Below are 14,882 nucleotides of genomic sequence, written 5' to 3'. Positions count from 1 at the left end.
TCTTATATTTTAACTCTAGTGACCCTGGCAGGGCCCTGGTTCTTCTCACCTGTCTGATATTTTAACTCTCGTGACCCTGGCAGGGCCCTGGTTCTTCTTACTTGTCTTATATTTTAACTCTAGTGACCCTGGCAGGGCCCTGGTTCTTCTCACCTGTCTGATATTTTAACTCTAGTGACCCTGGCAGGGCCCTGGTTCTTCTTACTTGTCTGATATTTTAACTCTCGTACCGTGGCAGGGCCCTGGTTCTTCTTACCTGTCTGATATTTTAACTCTCGTACCCTGGCAGGGCCCTGGTTCTTCTCACCTGTCTGATATTTTAACTCTAGTGACCCTGGCAGGGCCCAGGTTCTTCTTACCTGTCTGATATTTTAACTCTCGTACCCTGGCAGGGCCCTGGTTCTTCTTACCTGTCTGATATTTTAACTCTCGTGCCCTGGCAGGGCCCTGGTTCTTCTTACCTGTCTGATATTTTATCTCTCGTACCCTGGCAGGGCCCTGGTTCTTCTTACCTGTCTGATATTTTAACTCTAGTGATCCTGGCAGGGCCCTGGTTCTTCTTACTTGTCTGATATTTTAACTCTAGTGACCCTGGCAGGGCCCTGGTTCTTCTTACTTGTCTGATATTTTAACTCTCGTACCGTGGCAGGGCCCTGGTTCTTCTTACCTGTCTGATATTTTAACTCTCGTACCCTGGCAGGGCCCTGGTTCTTCTCACCTGTCTGATATTTTAACTCTAGTGACCCTGGCAGGGCCCAGGTTCTTCTTACCTGTCTGATATTTTAACTCTCGTACCCTGGCAGGGCCCTGGTTCTTCTTACCTGTCTGATATTTTAAGTCTCGTACCCTGGCAGGGCCCTGGTTCTTCTTACCTGTCTGACATTTTAACTCTCGTACCCTGGCAGGGCCCTGGTTCTTCTTACTTGTCTGATATTTTAACTCTAGTGACCCTGGCAGGGCCCTGGTTCTTCTTGCTTGTCTGATATTTTAACTCTCGTACCCTGGCAGGGCCCTGGTTCTTCTTACTTGTCTGATATTTTAACTCTAGTGACCCTGGAGGGCCCTGGTTCTTCTTACTTGTCTGATATTTTAACTCTAGTGACCCTGGCAGGGCCCTGGTTCTTCTTACCTGTCTGATATTTTAACTCTAGTGACCCTGGAGGGCCCTGGTTCTTCTTACCTGTCTGATATTTTAACTCTAGTGACCCTGGTAGGGCCCTGGTTCTTCTTACTTGTCTGATATTTTAACTCTAGTGACCCTGGCAGGGCCCTGGTTCTTCTTACTTGTCTGATATTTTAACTCTCGTACCCTGGCAGGGCCCTGGTTCTTCTTACTTGTCTGATATTTTAACTCTAGTGACCCTGGAGGGCCCTGGTTCTTCTTACTTGTCTGATATTTTAACTCTAGTGACCCTGGAAGGGCCCTGGTTGTCCTTACTTGTCTGATATTTTAACTCTAGTGACCCTGGCAGGGCCCTGGTTCTTCTTACCTGTCTGATATTTTAACTCTAGTGACCCTGGAGGGCCCTGGTTCTTCTTACCTGTCTGATATTTTAACTCTAGTGACCCTGGCAGGGCCCTGGTTCTTCTTACTTGTCTGATATTTTAACTCTAGTGACCCTGGCAGGGCCCTGGTTCTTCTTACTTGTCTGATATTTTAACTCTCGTACCCTGGCAGGGCCCTGGTTCTTCTTACTTGTCTGATATTTTAACTCTAGTGACCCTGGAGGGCCCTGGTTCTTCTTACTTGTCTGATATTTTAACTCTAGTGACCCTGGCAGGGCCCTGGTTCTTCTTACCTGTCTGATATTTTAACTCTAGTGACCCTGGAGGGCCCTGGTTCTTCTTACTTGTCTGATATTTTAACTCTAGTGACCCTGGCAGGGCCCTGGTTGTCCTTACTTGTCTGATATTTTAACTCTAGTGACCCTGGCAGGGCCCTGGTTCTTCTTACCTGTCTGATATTTTAACTCTCGTACCCTGGCAGGGCCCTGGTTCTTCTTACCTGTCTGACATTTTAACTCTCGTACCCTGGCAGGGCCCTGGTTCTTCTTACTTGTCTGATATTTTAACTCTAGTGACCCTGGCAGGGCCCTGGTTCTTCTTACTTGTCTGATATTTTAACTCTCGTACCCTGGCAGGGCCCTGGTTCTTCTTACTTGTCTGATATTTTAACTCTAGTGACCCTGGAGGGCCCTGGTTCTTCTTACTTGTCTGATATTTTAACTCTAGTGACCCTGGCAGGGCCCTGGTTCTTCTTACCTGTCTGATATTTTAACTCTAGTGACCCTGGAGGGCCCTGGTTCTTCTTACCTGTCTGATATTTTAACTCTAGTGACCCTGGCAGGGCCCTGGTTCTTCTTACCTGTCTTATATTTTAACTCTAGTGACCCTGGCAGGGCCCTGGTTCTTCTCACCTGTCTGATATTTTAACTCTCGTGACCCTGGCAGGGCCCTGGTTCTTCTTACTTGTCTGATATTTTATCTCTCGTACTCTGGCAGGGCCCTGGTTCTTCTTACCTGTCTTATATTTTAACTCTAGTGACCCTGGCAGGGCCCTGGTTCTTCTCACCTGTCTGATATTTTAACTCTAGTGACCCTGGCAGGGCCCTGGTTCTTCTTACCTGTCTGATATTTTAACTCTAGTGATCCTGGCAGGGCCCTGGTTCTTCTTACTTGTCTGATATTTTAACTCTAGTGACCCTGGCAGGGCCCTGGTTCTTCTCACCTGTCTGATATTTTAACTCTAGTGACCCTGGCAGGGCCCTGGTTCTTCTTACTTGTCTGATATTTTAACTCTCGTACCGTGGCAGGGCCCTGGTTCTTCTTACCTGTCTGATATTTTAACTCTCGTACCCTGGCAGGGCCCTGGTTCTTCTCACCTGTCTGATATTTTAACTCTAGTGACCCTGGCAGGGCCCAGGTTCTTCTTACCTGTCTGATATTTTAACTCTCGTACCCTGGCAGGGCCCTGGTTCTTCTTACCTGTCTGATATTTTAACTCTCGTGCCCTGGCAGGGCCCTGGTTCTTCTTACCTGTCTGATATTTTATCTCTCGTACCCTGGCAGGGCCCTGGTTCTTCTTACCTGTCTGATATTTTAACTCTAGTGATCCTGGCAGGGCCCTGGTTCTTCTTACTTGTCTGATATTTTAACTCTAGTGACCCTGGCAGGGCCCTGGTTCTTCTTACTTGTCTGATATTTTAACTCTCGTACCGTGGCAGGGCCCTGGTTCTTCTTACCTGTCTGATATTTTAACTCTCGTACCCTGGCAGGGCCCTGGTTCTTCTCACCTGTCTGATATTTTAACTCTAGTGACCCTGGCAGGGCCCAGGTTCTTCTTACCTGTCTGATATTTTAACTCTCGTACCCTGGCAGGGCCCTGGTTCTTCTTACCTGTCTGATATTTTAAGTCTCGTACCCTGGCAGGGCCCTGGTTCTTCTTACCTGTCTGACATTTTAACTCTCGTACCCTGGCAGGGCCCTGGTTCTTCTTACTTGTCTGATATTTTAACTCTAGTGACCCTGGCAGGGCCCTGGTTCTTCTTGCTTGTCTGATATTTTAACTCTCGTACCCTGGCAGGGCCCTGGTTCTTCTTACTTGTCTGATATTTTAACTCTAGTGACCCTGGAGGGCCCTGGTTCTTCTTACTTGTCTGATATTTTAACTCTAGTGACCCTGGCAGGGCCCTGGTTCTTCTTACCTGTCTGATATTTTAACTCTAGTGACCCTGGAGGGCCCTGGTTCTTCTTACCTGTCTGATATTTTAACTCTAGTGACCCTGGTAGGGCCCTGGTTCTTCTTACTTGTCTGATATTTTAACTCTAGTGACCCTGGCAGGGCCCTGGTTCTTCTTACTTGTCTGATATTTTAACTCTCGTACCCTGGCAGGGCCCTGGTTCTTCTTACTTGTCTGATATTTTAACTCTAGTGACCCTGGAGGGCCCTGGTTCTTCTTACTTGTCTGATATTTTAACTCTAGTGACCCTGGAAGGGCCCTGGTTGTCCTTACTTGTCTGATATTTTAACTCTAGTGACCCTGGCAGGGCCCTGGTTCTTCTTACCTGTCTGATATTTTAACTCTAGTGACCCTGGAGGGCCCTGGTTCTTCTTACCTGTCTGATATTTTAACTCTAGTGACCCTGGCAGGGCCCTGGTTCTTCTTACTTGTCTGATATTTTAACTCTAGTGACCCTGGCAGGGCCCTGGTTCTTCTTACTTGTCTGATATTTTAACTCTCGTACCCTGGCAGGGCCCTGGTTCTTCTTACTTGTCTGATATTTTAACTCTAGTGACCCTGGAGGGCCCTGGTTCTTCTTACTTGTCTGATATTTTAACTCTAGTGACCCTGGCAGGGCCCTGGTTCTTCTTACCTGTCTGATATTTTAACTCTAGTGACCCTGGAGGGCCCTGGTTCTTCTTACCTGTCTGATATTTTAACTCTAGTGACCCTGGCAGGGCCCTGGTTCTTCTTACCTGTCTGATATTTTAACTCTAGTGACCCTGGTAGGGCCCTGGTTCTTCTTACTTGTCTGATATTTTAACTCTAGTGACCCTGGCAGGGCCCTGGTTCTTCTTACTTGTCTGATATTTTAACTCTCGTACCCTGGCAGGGCCCTGGTTCTTCTTACTTGTCTGATATTTTAACTCTAGTGACCCTGGAGGGCCCTGGTTCTTCTTACTTGTCTGATATTTTAACTCTAGTGACCCTGGCAGGGCCCTGGTTGTCCTTACTTGTCTGATATTTTAACTCTAGTGACCCTGGCAGGGCCCTGGTTCTTCTTACCTGTCTGATATTTTAACTCTAGTGACCCTGGAGGGCCCTGGTTCTTCTTACCTGTCTGATATTTTAACTCTAGTGACCCTGGAGGGCCCTGGTTCTTCTTACCTGTCTGATATTTTAACTCTAGTGACCCTGGAGGGCCCTGGTTCTTCTTACCTGTCTGATATTTTAACTCTAGTGACCCTGGAGGGCCCTGGTTCTTCTTACTTGTCTGATATTTTAACTCTAGTGACCCTGGAGGGCCCTGGTTCTTCTTACTTGTCTGATATTTTAACTCTAGTGACCCTGGCAGGGCCCTGGTTGTCCTTACTTGTCTGATATTTTAACTCTAGTGACCCTGGCAGGGCCCTGGTTCTTCTTACCTGTCTGATATTTTAACTCTCGTACCCTGGCAGGGCCCTGGTTCTTCTTACCTGTCTGACATTTTAACTCTCGTACCCTGGCAGGGCCCTGGTTCTTCTTACTTGTCTGATATTTTAACTCTAGTGACCCTGGCAGGGCCCTGGTTCTTCTTACTTGTCTGATATTTTAACTCTCGTACCCTGGCAGGGCCCTGGTTCTTCTTACTTGTCTGATATTTTAACTCTAGTGACCCTGGAGGGCCCTGGTTCTTCTTACTTGTCTGATATTTTAACTCTAGTGACCCTGGCAGGGCCCTGGTTCTTCTTACCTGTCTGATATTTTAACTCTAGTGACCCTGGAGGGCCCTGGTTCTTCTTACCTGTCTGATATTTTAACTCTAGTGACCCTGGCAGGGCCCTGGTTCTTCTTACTTGTCTGATATTTTAACTCTAGTGACCCTGACAGGGCCCTGGTTCTTCTTACCTGTCTGATATTTTAAGTCTAGTGACCCTGGCAGGGCCCTGGTTCTTCTTACCTGTCTGATATTTTAACTCTAGTGACCCTGGCAGGGCCCTGGTTCTTCTTACCTGTCTGACATTTTAACTCTAGTGACCCTGTCAGGGCCCTGGTTCTTCTTACCTGTCTGATATTTTAACTCTCGTACCCTGGCAGGGCCCTGGTTCTTCTTACCTGTCTGATATTTTAACTCTAGTGACCCTGGCAGGGCCCTGGTTCTTCTTACTTGTCTGATATTTTAACTCTAGTGACCCTGGCAGGGCCCTGGTTCTTCTTACCTGTCTGACATTTTAACTCTAGTGACCCTGTCAGGGCCCTGGTTCTTCTTACCTGTCTGATATTTTAACTCTCGTACCCTGGCAGGGCCCTGGTTCTTCTTACCTGTCTGATATTTTAACTCTAGTGACCCTGGCAGGGCCCTGGTTCTTCTTACCTGTCTGATATTTTAACTCTAGTGACCCTGGCAGGGCCCTGGTTCTTCTTACCTGTCTGATATTTTAACTCTCGTGCCCTGGCAGGGCCCTGGTTCTTCTTACCTGTCTGATATTTTAACTCTAGTGACCCTGGCAGGGCCCTGGTTCTTCTTACCTGTCTGATATTTTAACTCTAGTGACCCTGGCAGGGCCCTGGTTCTTCTTACTTGTCTGATATTTTAACTCTCGTACCGTGGCAGGGCCCTGGTTCTTCTTACCTGTCTGATATTTTAACTCTAGTGATCCTGGCAGGGCCCTGGTTCTTCTTACTTGTCTGATATTTTAACTCTAGTGACCCTGGCAGGGCCCTGGTTCTTCTTAATTGTCTGATATTTTAACTCTAGTGACCCTGGCAGGGCCCTGGTTCTTCTTACCTGTCTTATATTTTAACTCTAGTGACCCTGGCAGGGCCCTGGTTCTTCTCACCTGTCTGATATTTTAACTCTCGTGACCCTGGCAGGGCCCTGGTTCTTCTTACTTGTCTGATATTTTATCTCTCGTACTCTGGCAGGGCCCTGGTTCTTCTTACCTGTCTTATATTTTAACTCTAGTGACCCTGGCAGGGCCCTGGTTCTTCTCACCTGTCTGATATTTTAACTCTAGTGACCCTGGCAGGGCCCTGGTTCTTCTTACCTGTCTGATATTTTAACTCTAGTGATCCTGGCAGGGCCCTGGTTCTTCTTACTTGTCTGATATTTTAACTCTAGTGACCCTGGCAGGGCCCTGGTTCTTCTTACTTGTCTGATATTTTAACTCTCGTACCGTGGCAGGGCCCTGGTTCTTCTTACCTGTCTGATATTTTAAGTCTCGTACCCTGGCAGGGCCCTGGTTCTTCTCACCTGTCTGATATTTTAACTCTAGTGACCCTGGCAGGGCCCAGGTTCTTCTTACCTGTCTGATATTTTAACTCTCGTACCCTGGCAGGGCCCTGGTTCTTCTTACCTGTCTGATATTTTAACTCTCGTACCCTGGCAGGGCCCTGGTTCTTCTTACCTGTCTGATATTTTAACTCTAGTGACCCTGGCAGGGCCCTGGTTCTTCTTACTTGTCTGATATTTTAACTCTAGTGACCCTGGCAGGGCCCTGGTTCTTCTTACCTGTCTGATATTTTAACTCTAGTGACCCTGGCAGGGCCCTGGTTGTCCTTACTTGTCTGATATTTTAACTCTAGTGACCCTGGCAGGGCCCTGGTTCTTCTTACCTGTCTGATATTTTAACTCTAGTGACCCTGGAGGGCCCTGGTTCTTCTTACCTGTCTGATATTTTAACTCTAGTGACCCTGGCAGGGCCCTGGTTCTTCTTACCTGTCTGATATTTTAACTCTAGTGACCCTGGTAGGGCCCTGGTTCTTCTTACTTGTCTGATATTTTAACTCTAGTGACCCTGGCAGGGCCCTGGTTCTTCTTACTTGTCTGATATTTTAACTCTCGTACCCTGGCAGGGCCCTGGTTCTTCTTACTTGTCTGATATTTTAACTCTAGTGACCCTGGAGGGCCCTGGTTCTTCTTACTTGTCTGATATTTTAACTCTAGTGACCCTGGCAGGGCCCTGGTTGTCCTTACTTGTCTGATATTTTAACTCTAGTGACCCTGGCAGGGCCCTGGTTCTTCTTACCTGTCTGATATTTTAACTCTAGTGACCCTGGAGGGCCCTGGTTCTTCTTACCTGTCTGATATTTTAACTCTAGTGACCCTGGCAGGGCCCTGGTTCTTCTTACCTGTCTGATATTTTAACTCTAGTGACCCTGGAGGGCCCTGGTTCTTCTTACCTGTCTGATATTTTAACTCTAGTGACCCTGGAGGGCCCTGGTTCTTCTTACCTGTCTGATATTTTAACTCTAGTGACCCTGGAGGGCCCTGGTTCTTCTTACTTGTCTGATATTTTAACTCTAGTGACCCTGGAGGGCCCTGGTTCTTCTTACTTGTCTGATATTTTAACTCTAGTGACCCTGGCAGGGCCCTGGTTGTCCTTACTTGTCTGATATTTTAACTCTAGTGACCCTGGCAGGGCCCTGGTTCTTCTTACCTGTCTGATATTTTAACTCTCGTACCCTGGCAGGGCCCTGGTTCTTCTTACCTGTCTGACATTTTAACTCTCGTACCCTGGCAGGGCCCTGGTTCTTCTTACTTGTCTGATATTTTAACTCTAGTGACCCTGGCAGGGCCCTGGTTCTTCTTACTTGTCTGATATTTTAACTCTCGTACCCTGGCAGGGCCCTGGTTCTTCTTACTTGTCTGATATTTTAACTCTAGTGACCCTGGAGGGCCCTGGTTCTTCTTACTTGTCTGATATTTTAACTCTAGTGACCCTGGCAGGGCCCTGGTTCTTCTTACCTGTCTGATATTTTAACTCTAGTGACCCTGGAGGGCCCTGGTTCTTCTTACCTGTCTGATATTTTAACTCTAGTGACCCTGGCAGGGCCCTGGTTCTTCTTACTTGTCTGATATTTTAACTCTAGTGACCCTGACAGGGCCCTGGTTCTTCTTACCTGTCTGATATTTTAACTCTAGTGACCCTGGCAGGGCCCTGGTTCTTCTTACCTGTCTGATATTTTAACTCTAGTGACCCTGGCAGGGCCCTGGTTCTTCTTACCTGTCTGACATTTTAACTCTAGTGACCCTGTCAGGGCCCTGGTTCTTCTTACCTGTCTGATATTTTAACTCTCGTACCCTGGCAGGGCCCTGGTTCTTCTTACCTGTCTGATATTTTAACTCTAGTGACCCTGGCAGGGCCCTGGTTCTTCTTACTTGTCTGATATTTTAACTCTAGTGACCCTGGCAGGGCCCTGGTTCTTCTTACCTGTCTGACATTTTAACTCTAGTGACCCTGTCAGGGCCCTGGTTCTTCTTACCTGTCTGATATTTTAACTCTCGTACCCTGGCAGGGCCCTGGTTCTTCTTACCTGTCTGATATTTTAACTCTAGTGACCCTGGCAGGGCCCTGGTTCTTCTTACCTGTCTGATATTTTAACTCTAGTGACCCTGGCAGGGCCCTGGTTCTTCTTACCTGTCTGATATTTTAACTCTCGTGCCCTGGCAGGGCCCTGGTTCTTCTTACCTGTCTGATATTTTAACTCTAGTGACCCTGGCAGGGCCCTGGTTCTTCTTACCTGTCTGATATTTTAACTCTAGTGACCCTGGCAGGGCCCTGGTTCTTCTTACTTGTCTGATATTTTAACTCTCGTACCGTGGCAGGGCCCTGGTTCTTCTTACCTGTCTGATATTTTAACTCTAGTGATCCTGGCAGGGCCCTGGTTCTTCTTACTTGTCTGATATTTTAACTCTAGTGACCCTGGCAGGGCCCTGGTTCTTCTTAATTGTCTGATGTTTTAACTCTAGTGACCCTGGCAGGGCCCTGGTTCTTCTTACCTGTCTTATATTTTAACTCTAGTGACCCTGGCAGGGCCCTGGTTCTTCTCACCTGTCTGATATTTTAACTCTAGTGACCCTGGAGGGCCCTGGTTCTTCTTACTTGTCTGATATTTTAACTCTAGTGACCCTGGAGGGCCCTGGTTCTTCTTACTTGTCTGATATTTTAACTCTAGTGACCCTGGCAGGGCCCTGGTTGTCCTTACTTGTCTGATATTTTAACTCTAGTGACCCTGGCAGGGCCCTGGTTCTTCTTACCTGTCTGATATTTTAACTCTCGTACCCTGGCAGGGCCCTGGTTCTTCTTACCTGTCTGACATTTTAACTCTCGTACCCTGGCAGGGCCCTGGTTCTTCTTACTTGTCTGATATTTTAACTCTAGTGACCCTGGCAGGGCCCTGGTTCTTCTTACTTGTCTGATATTTTAACTCTCGTACCCTGGCAGGGCCCTGGTTCTTCTTACTTGTCTGATATTTTAACTCTAGTGACCCTGGAGGGCCCTGGTTCTTCTTACTTGTCTGATATTTTAACTCTAGTGACCCTGGCAGGGCCCTGGTTCTTCTTACCTGTCTGATATTTTAACTCTAGTGACCCTGGAGGGCCCTGGTTCTTCTTACCTGTCTGATATTTTAACTCTAGTGACCCTGGCAGGGCCCTGGTTCTTCTTACTTGTCTGATATTTTAACTCTAGTGACCCTGACAGGGCCCTGGTTCTTCTTACCTGTCTGATATTTTAACTCTAGTGACCCTGGCAGGGCCCTGGTTCTTCTTACCTGTCTGATATTTTAACTCTAGTGACCCTGGCAGGGCCCTGGTTCTTCTTACCTGTCTGACATTTTAACTCTAGTGACCCTGTCAGGGCCCTGGTTCTTCTTACCTGTCTGATATTTTAACTCTCGTACCCTGGCAGGGCCCTGGTTCTTCTTACCTGTCTGATATTTTAACTCTAGTGACCCTGGCAGGGCCCTGGTTCTTCTTACTTGTCTGATATTTTAACTCTAGTGACCCTGGCAGGGCCCTGGTTCTTCTTACTTGTCTGATATTTTAACTCTAGTGACCCTGGAGGGCCCTGGTTCTTCTTACTTGTCTGATATTTTAACTCTAGTGACCCTGGCAGGGCCCTGGTTCTTCTTACCTGTCTGATATTTTAACTCTAGTGACCCTGGAGGGCCCTGGTTCTTCTTACCTGTCTGATATTTTAACTCTAGTGACCCTGGCAGGGCCCTGGTTCTTCTTACTTGTCTGATATTTTAACTCTAGTGACCCTGACAGGGCCCTGGTTCTTCTTACCTGTCTGATATTTTAACTCTAGTGACCCTGGCAGGGCCCTGGTTCTTCTTACCTGTCTGATATTTTAACTCTAGTGACCCTGGCAGGGCCCTGGTTCTTCTTACCTGTCTGACATTTTAACTCTAGTGACCCTGTCAGGGCCCTGGTTCTTCTTACCTGTCTGATATTTTAACTCTCGTACCCTGGCAGGGCCCTGGTTCTTCTTACCTGTCTTATATTTTAACTCTAGTGACCCTGGCAGGGCCCTGGTTCTTCTTACTTGTCTGATATTTTAACTCTAGTGACCCTGGCAGGGCCCTGGTTCTTCTTACCTGTCTGACATTTTAACTCTAGTGACCCTGTCAGGGCCCTGGTTCTTCTTACCTGTCTGATATTTTAACTCTCGTACCCTGGCAGGGCCCTGGTTCTTCTTACCTGTCTGATATTTTAACTCTAGTGACCCTGGCAGGGCCCTGGTTCTTCTTACCTGTCTGATATTTTAACTCTAGTGACCCTGGCAGGGCCCTGGTTCTTCTTACCTGTCTGATATTTTAACTCTCGTGCCCTGGCAGGGCCCTGGTTCTTCTTACCTGTCTGATATTTTAACTCTAGTGACCCTGGCAGGGCCCTGGTTCTTCTTACCTGTCTGATATTTTAACTCTAGTGACCCTGGCAGGGCCCTGGTTCTTCTTACTTGTCTGATATTTTAACTCTCGTACCGTGGCAGGGCCCTGGTTCTTCTTACCTGTCTGATATTTTAACTCTAGTGATCCTGGCAGGGCCCTGGTTCTTCTTACTTGTCTGATATTTTAACTCTAGTGACCCTGGCAGGGCCCTGGTTCTTCTTAATTGTCTGATATTTTAACTCTAGTGACCCTGGCAGGGCCCTGGTTCTTCTTACCTGTCTTATATTTTAACTCTAGTGACCCTGGCAGGGCCCTGGTTCTTCTCACCTGTCTGATATTTTAACTCTCGTGACCCTGGCAGGGCCCTGGTTCTTCTTACTTGTCTGATATTTTATCTCTCGTACTCTGGCAGGGCCCTGGTTCTTCTTACCTGTCTTATATTTTAACTCTAGTGACCCTGGCAGGGCCCTGGTTCTTCTCACCTGTCTGATATTTTAACTCTAGTGACCCTGGCAGGGCCCTGGTTCTTCTTACCTGTCTGATATTTTAACTCTAGTGATCCTGGCAGGGCCCTGGTTCTTCTTACTTGTCTGATATTTTAACTCTAGTGACCCTGGCAGGGCCCTGGTTCTTCTTACTTGTCTGATATTTTAACTCTCGTACCGTGGCAGGGCCCTGGTTCTTCTTACCTGTCTGATATTTTAAGTCTCGTACCCTGGCAGGGCCCTGGTTCTTCTCACCTGTCTGATATTTTAACTCTAGTGACCCTGGCAGGGCCCAGGTTCTTCTTACCTGTCTGATATTTTAACTCTCGTACCCTGGCAGGGCCCTGGTTCTTCTTACCTGTCTGATATTTTAACTCTCGTACCCTGGCAGGGCCCTGGTTCTTCTTACCTGTCTGATATTTTAACTCTAGTGACCCTGGCAGGGCCCTGGTTCTTCTTACTTGTCTGATATTTTAACTCTAGTGACCCTGGCAGGGCCCTGGTTCTTCTTACCTGTCTGATATTTTAACTCTAGTGACCCTGGCAGGGCCCTGGTTGTCCTTACTTGTCTGATATTTTAACTCTAGTGACCCTGGCAGGGCCCTGGTTGTCCTTACCTGTCTGATATTTTAACTCTAGTGACCCTGGCAGGGCCCTGGTTCTTCTTACCTGTCTGATATTTTAACTCTCGTACCCTGGCAGGGCCCTGGTTCTTCTTACCTGTCTGATATTTTAACTCTCGTACCCTGGCAGGGCCCTGGTTCTTCTTACCTGTCTGACATTTTAACTCTCGTACCCTGGCAGGGCCCTGGTTCTTCTTCCTTGTCTGATATTTTAACTCTAGTGACCCTGGCAGGGCCCTGGTTCTTCTTACTTGTCTGATATTTTAACTCTCGTACCCTGGCAGGGCCCTGGTTCTTCTTACTTGTCTGATATTTTAACTCCAGTGACCCTGGCAGGGCCCTGGTTCTTCTTACCTGTCTGATATTTTAACTCTAGTGACCCTGGCAGGGCCCTGGTTCTTCTTACCTGTCTGACATTTTAACTCTAGTGACCCTGGCAGGGCCCTGGTTCTTCTTACCTGTCTGATATTTTAACTCTCGTACCCTGGCAGGGCCCTGGTTCTTCTTACCTGTCTGACATTTTAACTCTCGTACCCTGGCAGGGCCCTGGTTCTTCTTCCTTGTCTGATATTTTAACTCTAGTGACCCTGGCAGGGCCCTGGTTCTTCTTACTTGTCTGATATTTTAACTCTCGTACCCTGGCAGGGCCCTGGTTCTTCTTACTTGTCTGATATTTTAACTCTAGTGACCCTGGCAGGGCCCTGGTTCTTCTTACCTGTCTGATATTTTAACTCTAGTGACCCTGGCAGGGCCCTGGTTCTTCTTACCTGTCTGACATTTTAACTCTAGTGACCCTGGCAGGGCCCTGGTTCTTCTTACCTGTCTGATATTTTAACTCTCGTACCCTGGCAGGGCCCTGGTTCTTCTTACCTGTCTGATATTTTAACTCTAGTGACCCTGGCAGGGCCCTGGTTGTCCTTACTTGTCTGATATTTTAACTCTAGTGACCCTGGCAGGGCCCTGGTTCTTCTTACCTGTCTGATATTTTAACTCTCGTACCCTGGCAGGGCCCTGGTTCTTCTTACCTGTCTTACATTTTAACTCTCGTACCCTGGCAGGGCCCTGGTTCTTCTTACTTGTCTGATATTTTAACTCTAGTGACCCTGGCAGGGCCCTGGTTCTTCTTACTTGTCTGATATTTTAACTCTCGTACCCTGGCAGGGCCCTGGTTCTTCTTACTTGTCTGATATTTTAACTCTAGTGACCCTGGAGGGCCCTGGTTCTTCTTACTTGTCTGATATTTTAACTCTAGTGACCCTGGCAGGGCCCTGGTTCTTCTTACCTGTCTGATATTTTAACTCTAGTGACCCTGGAGGGCCCTGGTTCTTCTTACCTGTCTGATATTTTAACTCTAGTGACCCTGGCAGGGCACTGGTTCTTCTTACCTGTCTGATATTTTAACTCTAGTGACCCTGGTAGGGCCCTGGTTCTTCTTACTTGTCTGATATTTTAACTCTAGTGACCCTGGCAGGGCCCTGGTTCTTCTTACTTGTCTGATATTTTAACTCTAGTGACCCTGGCAGGGCCCTGGTTGTCCTTACTTGTCTGATATTTTAACTCTCGTACCCTGGCAGGGCCCTGGTTCTTCTTACCTGTCTGATATTTTAACTCTCGTACCCTGGCAGGGCCCTGGTTCTTCTTACTTGTCTGATATTTTAACTCTAGTGACCCTGGCAGGGCCCTGGTTCTTCTTACTTGTCTGATATTTTAACTCTCGTACCCTGGCAGGGCCCTGGTTCTTCTTACCTGTCTGATATTTTAACTCTCGTACCCTGGCAGGGCCCTGGTTCTTCTTACCTGTCTGATATTTTAACTCTCGTACCCTGGCAGGGCCCTGGTTCTTCTTACCTGTCTGATATTTTAACTCTAGTGACCCTGGCAGGGCCCTGGTTCTTCTTACTTGTCTGATATTTTAACTCTAGTGACCCTGGCAGGGCCCTGTTTCTTATTACCTGTCTGATATTTTAACTCTCGTACCCTGGCAGGGCCCTGGTTCTTCTTACCTGTCTGATATTTTAACTCTAGTGACCCTGGCAGGGCCCTGGTTCTTCTTACCTGTCTGATATTTTAACTCTAGTGACCCTGGCAGGGCCCTGGTTCTTCTTACCTGTCTGATATTTTAACTCTCGTGCCCTGGCAGGGCCCTGGTTCTTCTTACCTGTCTGATATTTTAACTCTAGTGACCCTGGCAGGGCCCTGGTTCTTCTTACTTGTCTGATATTTTAACTCTCGTACCGTGGCAGGGCCCTGGTTCTTCTTACCTGTCTGATATTTTAACTCTCGTACCCTGGCAGGGCCCTGGTTCTTCTCACCTGTCTGATATTTTAACTCTAGTGACCCTGGCAGGGCCCTGGTTCTTCTTACCTGTCTGATATTTTAACTCTCGTACCCTGGCA

Source organism: Blennius ocellaris, assembly GCF_963422515.1.
Source record: "Blennius ocellaris genome assembly, chromosome: 8".
NCBI lineage: Eukaryota > Metazoa > Chordata > Actinopteri > Blenniiformes > Blenniidae > Blennius > Blennius ocellaris.
Note: the sequence above shows the minus strand (reverse complement) of the source record.